We start from the raw sequence: 9286 nt of genomic DNA on the forward strand, positions 1-9286 counted from the left end.
GTAGTGTAATTCCGGGAACATAAATTTTTTGGTTGTTATTAACAAAAAAACTGATAAAGGTGCTTCTTGATCCCCTCATTTGAAGCAAAGGTTTTACAGTCTAATAATTATTTTAGTAACAGAAACAAATAATAGTCCGATTATGACATGTCTAGAGAATACGGTGGGTGTGGCATTGTGTCCCATTCACGGTATAGAAGTTGAAGTCATATCATAGAGTTCATTTTCCATGAAGTATATCCTATAGTTTATTCAGCTGATCACAGCAGGCATCTGAATTAACCATTATGCTAACTTGAAATAACTGAAAACAGACATGATTTAAAATCTCACCAAACATAAGCATCAACCGTTTCTAGTAAATATCGGCTTGCAACTGGTTTGAGAAAGTTCTTTTTTTTTGTTACATGAGCGATTGCATGAGATATTTTGTATTCAGCCCATTTTTCATTCCTAGTGGTGATTTTCTTCAAAAATCAATCATTTTCAGGACGTTTCAGAAGTGAATCGCAGACTTTAATTCGGCGACACAGGTTTTTCTCTATAAGAACCTGGAAAACTCATACATTGAGCTTTGATAAAATTCTTGACCTTTCGAGTGGTCATGAACAATTGAATATGATAATTTTTATCATTTGTAATGTTTTCTAGAGTTAAACAGTAAAATATGTCGATAAAGTAGCTAATTGTTTCCATATTTACAGAGACAGCATCCAACAACAACTGTGCATAATAGATCATCATTTTTCACATACCTTAATACAACCTTAACAAGTTTCAAATCATATAATAATTAAAGGGCTTAGGTATGACGTCAGTTTAAAAAAAAAATACAATTAAATATGTGGTGAAACAACGACCTACTTTCCAAACAACTATTGTTTGGATTCCCATTTTAAATAATATTAAAAACGATTTCCATTTTAAATATGATTAAAAAGAAAGAAAAGATGAAATGCCCACAAAAGAAATTGTTAAAATATATTTAACATGTGCTTTGTCATAACCTCACCTTGAAATTAAAACCATATCGAAGAACAACGAAGTACGTACTCACTTAACAATCATAAATAAAACAAGCAATAAGTTTAAAATTAAATTAATAGTGTGCCACAAAAATAAATACGAAATTCACACGCAAATGCAGAATAAAATGCTGTCAAAGTTATGTGCTTTATTCACGAAATTAATCTAATAAGCTTAATGATTAATTCATTAAAATACTAACCATAAGCCTGTAAATAATTATATCGCCAATTAAGGTCATTCATCGTCCATTAAAGCACTGAACATAAACAAAATACAATTAATATCCAAAACCCTAGACAATATAATACCCAAAACAGACATGTTGAAACACATCCGAAGCACCGAATGACATTAATTACGTTAAACGAAGAGCAACAAAGTAACTCGGAGAACAAATGTAAGGGTGTCGGCACACTACCATAAAGCGACGTACGACTGCAGCGCCAGACTAAATGTGTACTACGTGTGAACTAGTTGGGGGTCAGTGCGTGCTTTACATGTGTTTTTAGACTTTTTTAAAGAAAAAAGTTATTGAAGAAATATTATTGATAAGTTACAACAAGAAAGAGAAAGTTGAATAGGTAATATAACTGTTTAAATTTACTTGAACGTACTTAAAACACAGGCAAGTATGATAAAATAATTAAAGAAATGCAGTAAATATTTATAAGGTTAAGTTGCGTAAAAATTTTGAATTATTAGGAATAGTCCTAATAAATGAATTATAATAACGATGAAAATATTCTTTCAATAGATTAAGTAAATAATATTTTTGTTTACTAGTCTTTTTATTATTTTTGGTCAAACTTAAGACATGGACATTATTATAAAGACAGGATTTGAGTCCATTACCCATCAAATAAAGTTCCAGTCGGAGACAATGACCAAAGGTAAAAAACTTGTTGATGCTGGACATGTGAGATAAGTCGAGGAACATCAACGAAACTTTGGAAGTTTTTTAATAAAATCTCGAATCTTCGACAAACATCAGTCTATGCTAAACCATATGCTACATCTGTAGACCTAATGCACCTTTAGATAATTCATTTCTTATCTTCTATATATATAAAAATAAGTCGGGTTTTCCTTCCTGACAAAATAACTCCAGAACGTACGCATCGATTTTGACAATTTTGCATTCGTTGGAAAGGTCTCGGGCTCCGCAAGGTTTACAGCTAAGAAAAATTAGTGGTGCATGGCATCGTGCCCTAATGCAAATTGCTGAAACTTCACGCACCGTAATTGAAAATTCGAGTGATAAAAATAATCAATCATTGTTTTAAATAATTTAAAATAGATTATCTTCTATATATATAACTAGTTGAAGGTGCATTTAGCCTGAAGGCAAGTTGCATGAACTTCCCGAAATGTGTAAATAATATACTTAATCGATCCAATTTTAGAATAAGCAACTTGATCTGCCTTTAACAATATTTTTTTATTTTATAATTATTAAGAAATTTATATTTATCACTATCATTGATTATAAAAAAAAATATTTTTTATTCTTTTTTATTATTTTTAATATAATAATCTGAATACATAAGTGGTTCTCATTGTGACAAAATTGTATCGACGCATACGATTATTTTTCCAAATTGTAGAAAACGATGATAATTATTATAACTTGATTAAAGTAAAGAATTTCTTGGTCATTTCACGACCTTGGAGACGAAGTATATTTTCTAGGCAGAGGCTTCATATGTTTTTGATTTTTCAAAATCGGTTCGGTAGGATGAGCTTAAATGTGGACGAAAATTTAACACTTTTTTCAACAGCTAATTACAAGAAAACGGGTCGGTAGATTTTCACTTAAAATTAATCAGTACCATTCCTAACTATATCTTTCGAACAGTTTTTGATTTTTCAAAATCGGTTCGGTAGGATGAGCTTAAATGTGGACGAAAATTTAACACTTTTTTTCAACAGTTAATTACAAGAAAACGGCTCGGTAGATTTTCACCTAAAATTAATCAGTACCATTCCTAACTAATATTTTTCGAACAGTTTTTGATTTTTCAAAATCGGTTCGGTAGGATGAGCTTAAATGTGGACGAAAATTTAACACTTTTTTTCAACAGTTAATTACAACAGTTAATTACAAGAAAACGGCTCGGTAGATTTTCCACCTAAAATTAATCAGTACCATTCCTAACTAATATCTTTCGAACAGTTTTTGATTTTTTAAAATCGGTTCGTAGATGAGCTTAATGTTGACGAAAATTTAACACATTATTTCAACATTTAAATTACAAGAAAAACGGCTCGTAGATTTTCACCTAAAATTAATCAGCATCATTCCCAATGATATCTTCGAACAGTTTTTGATTTTTCAAAATCGGTTCGGTAGGATGAGCTTAAATGTGGACGAAATTTCACACATTTTTTTCAACATTAATTACAAGAAAACGGCTCGGTAGATTTTCACCTAAAATTAATCAGCATCATTCCCAAATGATATCTTTCGAACAGTTTTTGATTTTTCAAAATCGGTTCGGTAGGATGAGCTTAAATGTGGAACGAAAATTTCACACTTTTTTTCAACATTTAATTACAAGAAACGGCTCGGTAGATTTCACACCTAAAATTAATCAGCATCATTCCCAAATGATATCTTTGGAACAGTTTTTGATTTTTCAAATCGGTTCGGTAGGATGAGCTTAAATGTGGACGAAAATTTTAACACTTTTTTTCAACATTAATTACAAGAAACGGCTCGGTAGATTTTCACCTAAAATTAATCAGCATCATTCCCAAATGATATCTTTCGAACAGTTTTTGATTTTTTAAAATCGGTTCGGTAGGATGAGCTTGAATGTGGACGAAAATTTAACACTTTTTTTCAACATTTAATTACAAGAAAACGGCTCGGTAGATTTTCACCTAAAATTAATCAGCATCATTCCCAAATGAATTTTGGAACAGTTTTTGATTTTTCAAAATCGGTTCGGTAGGATGAGCTTAAATGTGGACGAAAAATTAAAACACTTTTTTCAACAGTTAATTACAAGAAAACGGCTCGGTAGATTTTCACCTAAATTAATCAGCATCATTCCCAATGATATCTTTCGAACAGTTTTTGATTTTTTAAAATCGGTTCGTAGGATGAGCTTGAATGTGGACGAAAATTTAACACTTTTTTTCAACAGTTAATTACAAGAAAACGGCTCGTAGATTTCACCTAAAATTAATCAGTATCATTCCCAAGTAATATCTTTCAACAGTTTTTGATTTTTTAAAATCGGTTCGGTAGGATGAGCTTAAATGTCGACGAAAATTAACACTTTTTTCAACAGTTAATTACAAGAAAAACGGCTCGGTAGATTTTCACCTAAATTAATCAGTATCATTCCCAAACTAATATCTTTCGAACAGTTTTGATTTTTAAAATCGTTCGGTAGGATGAGCTTGAATGTCGACGAAAAGTTTAACACTTTTTTTCAATTACAAAAGATCGGCTTGGCAGATCGTTGCACAAAACTGACAAACGATAGTCCTCACCGAAATACATCAAATAGTTTTTAAATTTCTAAAATCGGTTCAGGCGTTTTGAGAAAACTCGCCAACAAGTCTATTTTGACAATGCCAAAAAGACCATACTGATTTTTGCAAACTTTGACGAATTTTAAAGCTAAACCAGTTGTTGTAGGGCGTAATATTTTAGTATGACCTAGAAAACTATGGTATCTATCGTCAAAAAATAATCATAAAAATCGTCGAAATTTTTTTTTTAAAACTTTATTACAAGAAAACAACGGCCCGGCCGATCTTTACCAAAACTAATCAGCACGATTCCCAACCAATATCTATCGAACGGTTTTTGAATTTTCAGAATCGATTCAGAATTGCGGGCTAAAACGTGGACGAAAATTTTTTCACTTTTCTGCAATTTCAAAGAAACAACGGCCCGCCGATCGCCGCACAAAACTCAGAGACGATAGTCCTCATCGAGATACATCAAATGGCTTTTAAATTTTTGAAATCGGTCCAGCCGTTTTGGAGAAAACGTCGATTTACGGCAAAAAATCTGTTCACACACACACCACACACACACATCACACACACACACACACACACTCACACACACACACACACACATACTTTTTCCAAATTTGGTCTCATTCGATTCAGAATGGCTTGAAACGTCCAGAAAACATAAAATTAGCGATTCGGATTTTTTGATGAAAACATAAACTTCTCCTTCGGGAAGTTAAAAATAAGTCGGGTTTTCCTTCCTGACGAAATAACTCCAGAACGCACGAATCGATTTTGACAATTTGCATTCGTTGGAAAGGTCTCGGGTTCCGCAAGGTTCATAGCTAAGAAAATTAGTGGTGCATGGCATCGTGCCCTAATGCAAACTGCTGAAACTTCACGCACCGTAATTGAAAATTCGAGTGTTAAAAATAATCAATCATTGTTTTAAATAATTTAAAATAGATTATCTTCTGTATATATATAAATAAGTCGGGTTTTCCTGCCTGACGAAATAACTCCAGAACGCACGAACCGATTTCGACAATTTTGCATTCGTTGGAAAGGTTGGCTAAGAAATTAGTTGTGCATGGCATGGCATCGTGCCTTAATGCAATCTGCTGGAACTTCACGCACCGTAATTAAAAATTCGAGTAATAAAAATAATCAATAATTGTTTTAAATAATTTCAAATAGATTATTTTTTACATATATAAAAATAAGTCGGGTTTTCCTGCCTGACGAAATAACTCCAGAACGCACGAACCGATTTCGACAAGTTTGCATTCGTTGGAAAGGTCTCGGGCTCCGCAAGGTTTATAGCTAAGAAAATTAGTTGTGCATGGCATCGTGCCTTAATGAAAGCTGCTGGAACTTCACGCATCGTAATTAAAAATCCGAGTAATGACATTAGTGAGAATTATCAGAATTATGCTTGGTTAAGTCAACGAGCAATTCTTGCCGCAAAGAATAATGATGTACATGCACTGAATTTCACCATTCAATCAAAAATTGCGTCCGCAATGACAATTAACAAGTCGCAAGGCCAATCGCTAAAAAATAAACACATAGGTGTATATAATCTGTTCAATAGGAAGTCAAAATGTGGGAATGAGACACCAGCCAGATCAATGAGTTCTTGATCTTTTGCACTGATGAAAATCCCCTGAAGATTTTATTATCTGCTTGACTTTCCTTATCAGCAAAGGTTTTTTGATCATTACCGCATTTTTATTAACATTTTTTTTATTACTAACATGCATTTTTATCGGCCTAGTATCTACAACACTACAACTATTTCTGTTTGACACAAATTATTAACTTCCCGAAGGAGAAGTTTATGTTTTCATCAAAAAATCCGATTCGCTAATTTTATGTTTTCTCGACGTTTCAAGCCATTCTGAATCGAATGAGACCAAATTTGGAAAAAGTATGTGTGTGGTGTGTGTGTGTGTGTGTGTGTGTGTGTGTGTGTGTGTGTGTGTGGTATGTGAACAGATTTTTTGCCGTAAATCGACGTTTTCTCGAAAACGGCTGGGTCGATTTCAAAAATTTAAAAGCCATTCGATGTATCTCGACGAGAACTATTGTTTGTCAGTTTTGTGCGACGATCGGCCAAGCCGTTTTCTTTATAAATGGCAGAAAAGTGAAAAAATTTTCGTCTACGTTTTAGCCCGCAATTCTGAATCAATTTTGAAAATTCAAAAACCGTTCGAAAGATATTGGTTGGGAATCGTGCTGATTAGTTTTTGGTAGAGATCGCCGGGCCGTTTTCTTGTAATAAAGTTTAAAAAAAAAAAAAATTCGACGATTTTTATGATTATTTTTTTGACGATAGATACCATAAGTCTTCTAGATCATACTAAATATTACGGACGGCCCTACGATGACTGGTTCAGCTTTAAAAATTCGTCAAAGTTTTGCAAAAAGCAGTATGGTCCTTTTGGCATTTGTCAAAATAAGACTTTTGATCGACTTTTCTCAAAAACGCCTGAACCGATTTTTAGAAATTTAAAAGCCATTTGATGTATTTCGATGAGGACTATCGTTTGTCAGTTTGTGCAACGATCTGCCAAGCCGTTTCTTTGTATTTGAAAAAACTTTTCGTCGACATTTAAGCTCATCCTACCGAACGATTTTAAAAAATCAAAAACTGTTCGAAAATTAGTTTGGGAATGGTACTGATTAATTTTAGGTGAAAATCTACCGAGCCGTTTTCTTAATTAACTGTTGAAAAAAAGTGTTAAATTTTCGTCGACATTAAGCTCATCCTACCGAACCGATTTAAAAAATCAAAAACTGTTCGAAAGATATTAGTTGGGAATGATCTGATTAATTTTAGGTGAAAATCTACCGAGCCGTTTTCTTGCAATTAACTGTAAAAAAAAGTGTTAAATTTTCGTCGACATTTAAGCTCATCCTACCGAACCGATTTTAAACAATCAAAAACTGTTCGAAAGATATCATTTGGGATGATGCTGATAAATTTTAGGTGAAAATCTACCGAGCCGTTTTCTTGTAATTAACTGTTGAAAAAATGTTAAATTTTCGTCGACATTTAAGCTCATCCTACCGAACCGTTTTAAAAAATCAAAACTGTTCGAAGATATCATTTGGGAATGATGCTGATTGATTTTAGGTGAAAATCTACCGAGCCGTGTTCTTGTAATTTATTGTTGAAAAAAAATTTAAGCCGATTTTCATGGCACTTTTTTGGCGATATACATCATGGTCTTATAGAACTTACTGTAATATTATGGCCTTACGACAAGTAGTTTAATTTTACAAATTCGTCAAAGTTTGCTAAAATTATTATCGTTTTTTTCAAAGCAGGATTGATAAAGAATATTATTTACACTTTTTTTTTTATTAAGTAGCGATTATTTACACATATCGGGAAGTTCCATGTAACTTGCCTCAAGGCTAAATACCAAACAACTAGTATATTTATTAACTTCCCGAAGGAGAAGTTTTATGTTTTCATCAAAAAATCCGAATCGCTAATTTTATGTTTTCTGGACGTTTCAAGCCATTCTGAATCGAATGAGACCAAATTTGGAAAGTATGTGTGTGTGTGTGTGTGAGTGTGTGTTGTGTGTGTGTGTATGTGTGTGTGTGTGTGTGTGTGAACAGATTTTTTGCGTAAATCGACTTTTTCCTCTCTTTCCTCTCCAAAACGGCTGGACCGATTTCAAAAATTTAAAAGCCATTTGATGTATCTCGATGAGGACTATCGTCTCTGAGTTTTGTGCGGCGATCGGCCGGGCCGTTTCTGTTGTAAATTGCAGAAAGTGAAAAATTTTTCGTCACACGTTTTAGCCCGCAATTCTGAATCGATTCTGAAAATTCAAAAACCGTTCGATAGATATTGGTTGGGAATCGTGCTGATTAGTTTTTGGTAAAGATCGGCCGGCCGTTTCTTGTAATAAGTTTTTAAAAAAAAATTTCGACGATTTTTATGATTATTTTTTTGACGATAGATACCATAGTGTTTCTAGGTCATACTAAATCTTACGGCCCTACGACAAACTGGTTTAGCTTTAAAAATTCGTCAAAGTTTGCAAAAATCAGTATGGTCTTTTTGGCATTTGTCAAAATTAGACTTTTGGTCGACGTTTTCTAAAACGCCTAACCGATTTTAGAAATTTAAAAACTATTTGATGTATTTCGGTGAGGACTATCGTTTGTCAGTTTTGTGCAACGATCTGCCAAGCCGATTCTTTGTAATTTGAAAAAAGTTGTTAAACTTTTCGTCGACATTCAAGCTCATCCTACCGAACGATTTTAAAAAATCAAAAACTGTTCGAAAGATATTAGTTGGGAATGATACTGATTAATTTTAGGTGAAAATCTACCGAGCCGTTTTCTTGTAATTAACTGTTTGAAAAAAAGTGTTAAATTTTCGTCGACATTTAAGCTCATCCTACCGAACCGATTTTAAAAAATCAAAAACTGTTAGAGATATTACTTGGGAATGATACTGATTAATTTTAGGTGAAAATCTACCGAGCCGTTTTCCTTGTAATTAACTGTTGAAAAAAAGTGTTAAATTTTCGTCCACATCAAGCTCATCCTACCGAACCGATTTTAAAAATTCAAAACTGTTCGAAGATATCATTTGGAAATGATGCTGATTAATTTTAGGTGAAAATCTACCGAGCCGTTTTTCTTGTATTAACTGTTGAAAAAAAGTGTTAAATTTTCGTCACATTTAAGCTCATCCTACCGAACCGATTTTGAAAAATCAAAAACTGTTCCAAAGATATCATTTGGGAAATGATGC

The sequence above is a fragment of the Ctenocephalides felis genome, unplaced genomic scaffold (genome assembly GCF_003426905.1).
Source record: "Ctenocephalides felis isolate EL2017-DRISC unplaced genomic scaffold, ASM342690v1 CF-g0.4_SCAFFOLD_03265, whole genome shotgun sequence".
Lineage (NCBI taxonomy): Eukaryota > Metazoa > Arthropoda > Insecta > Siphonaptera > Pulicidae > Ctenocephalides > Ctenocephalides felis.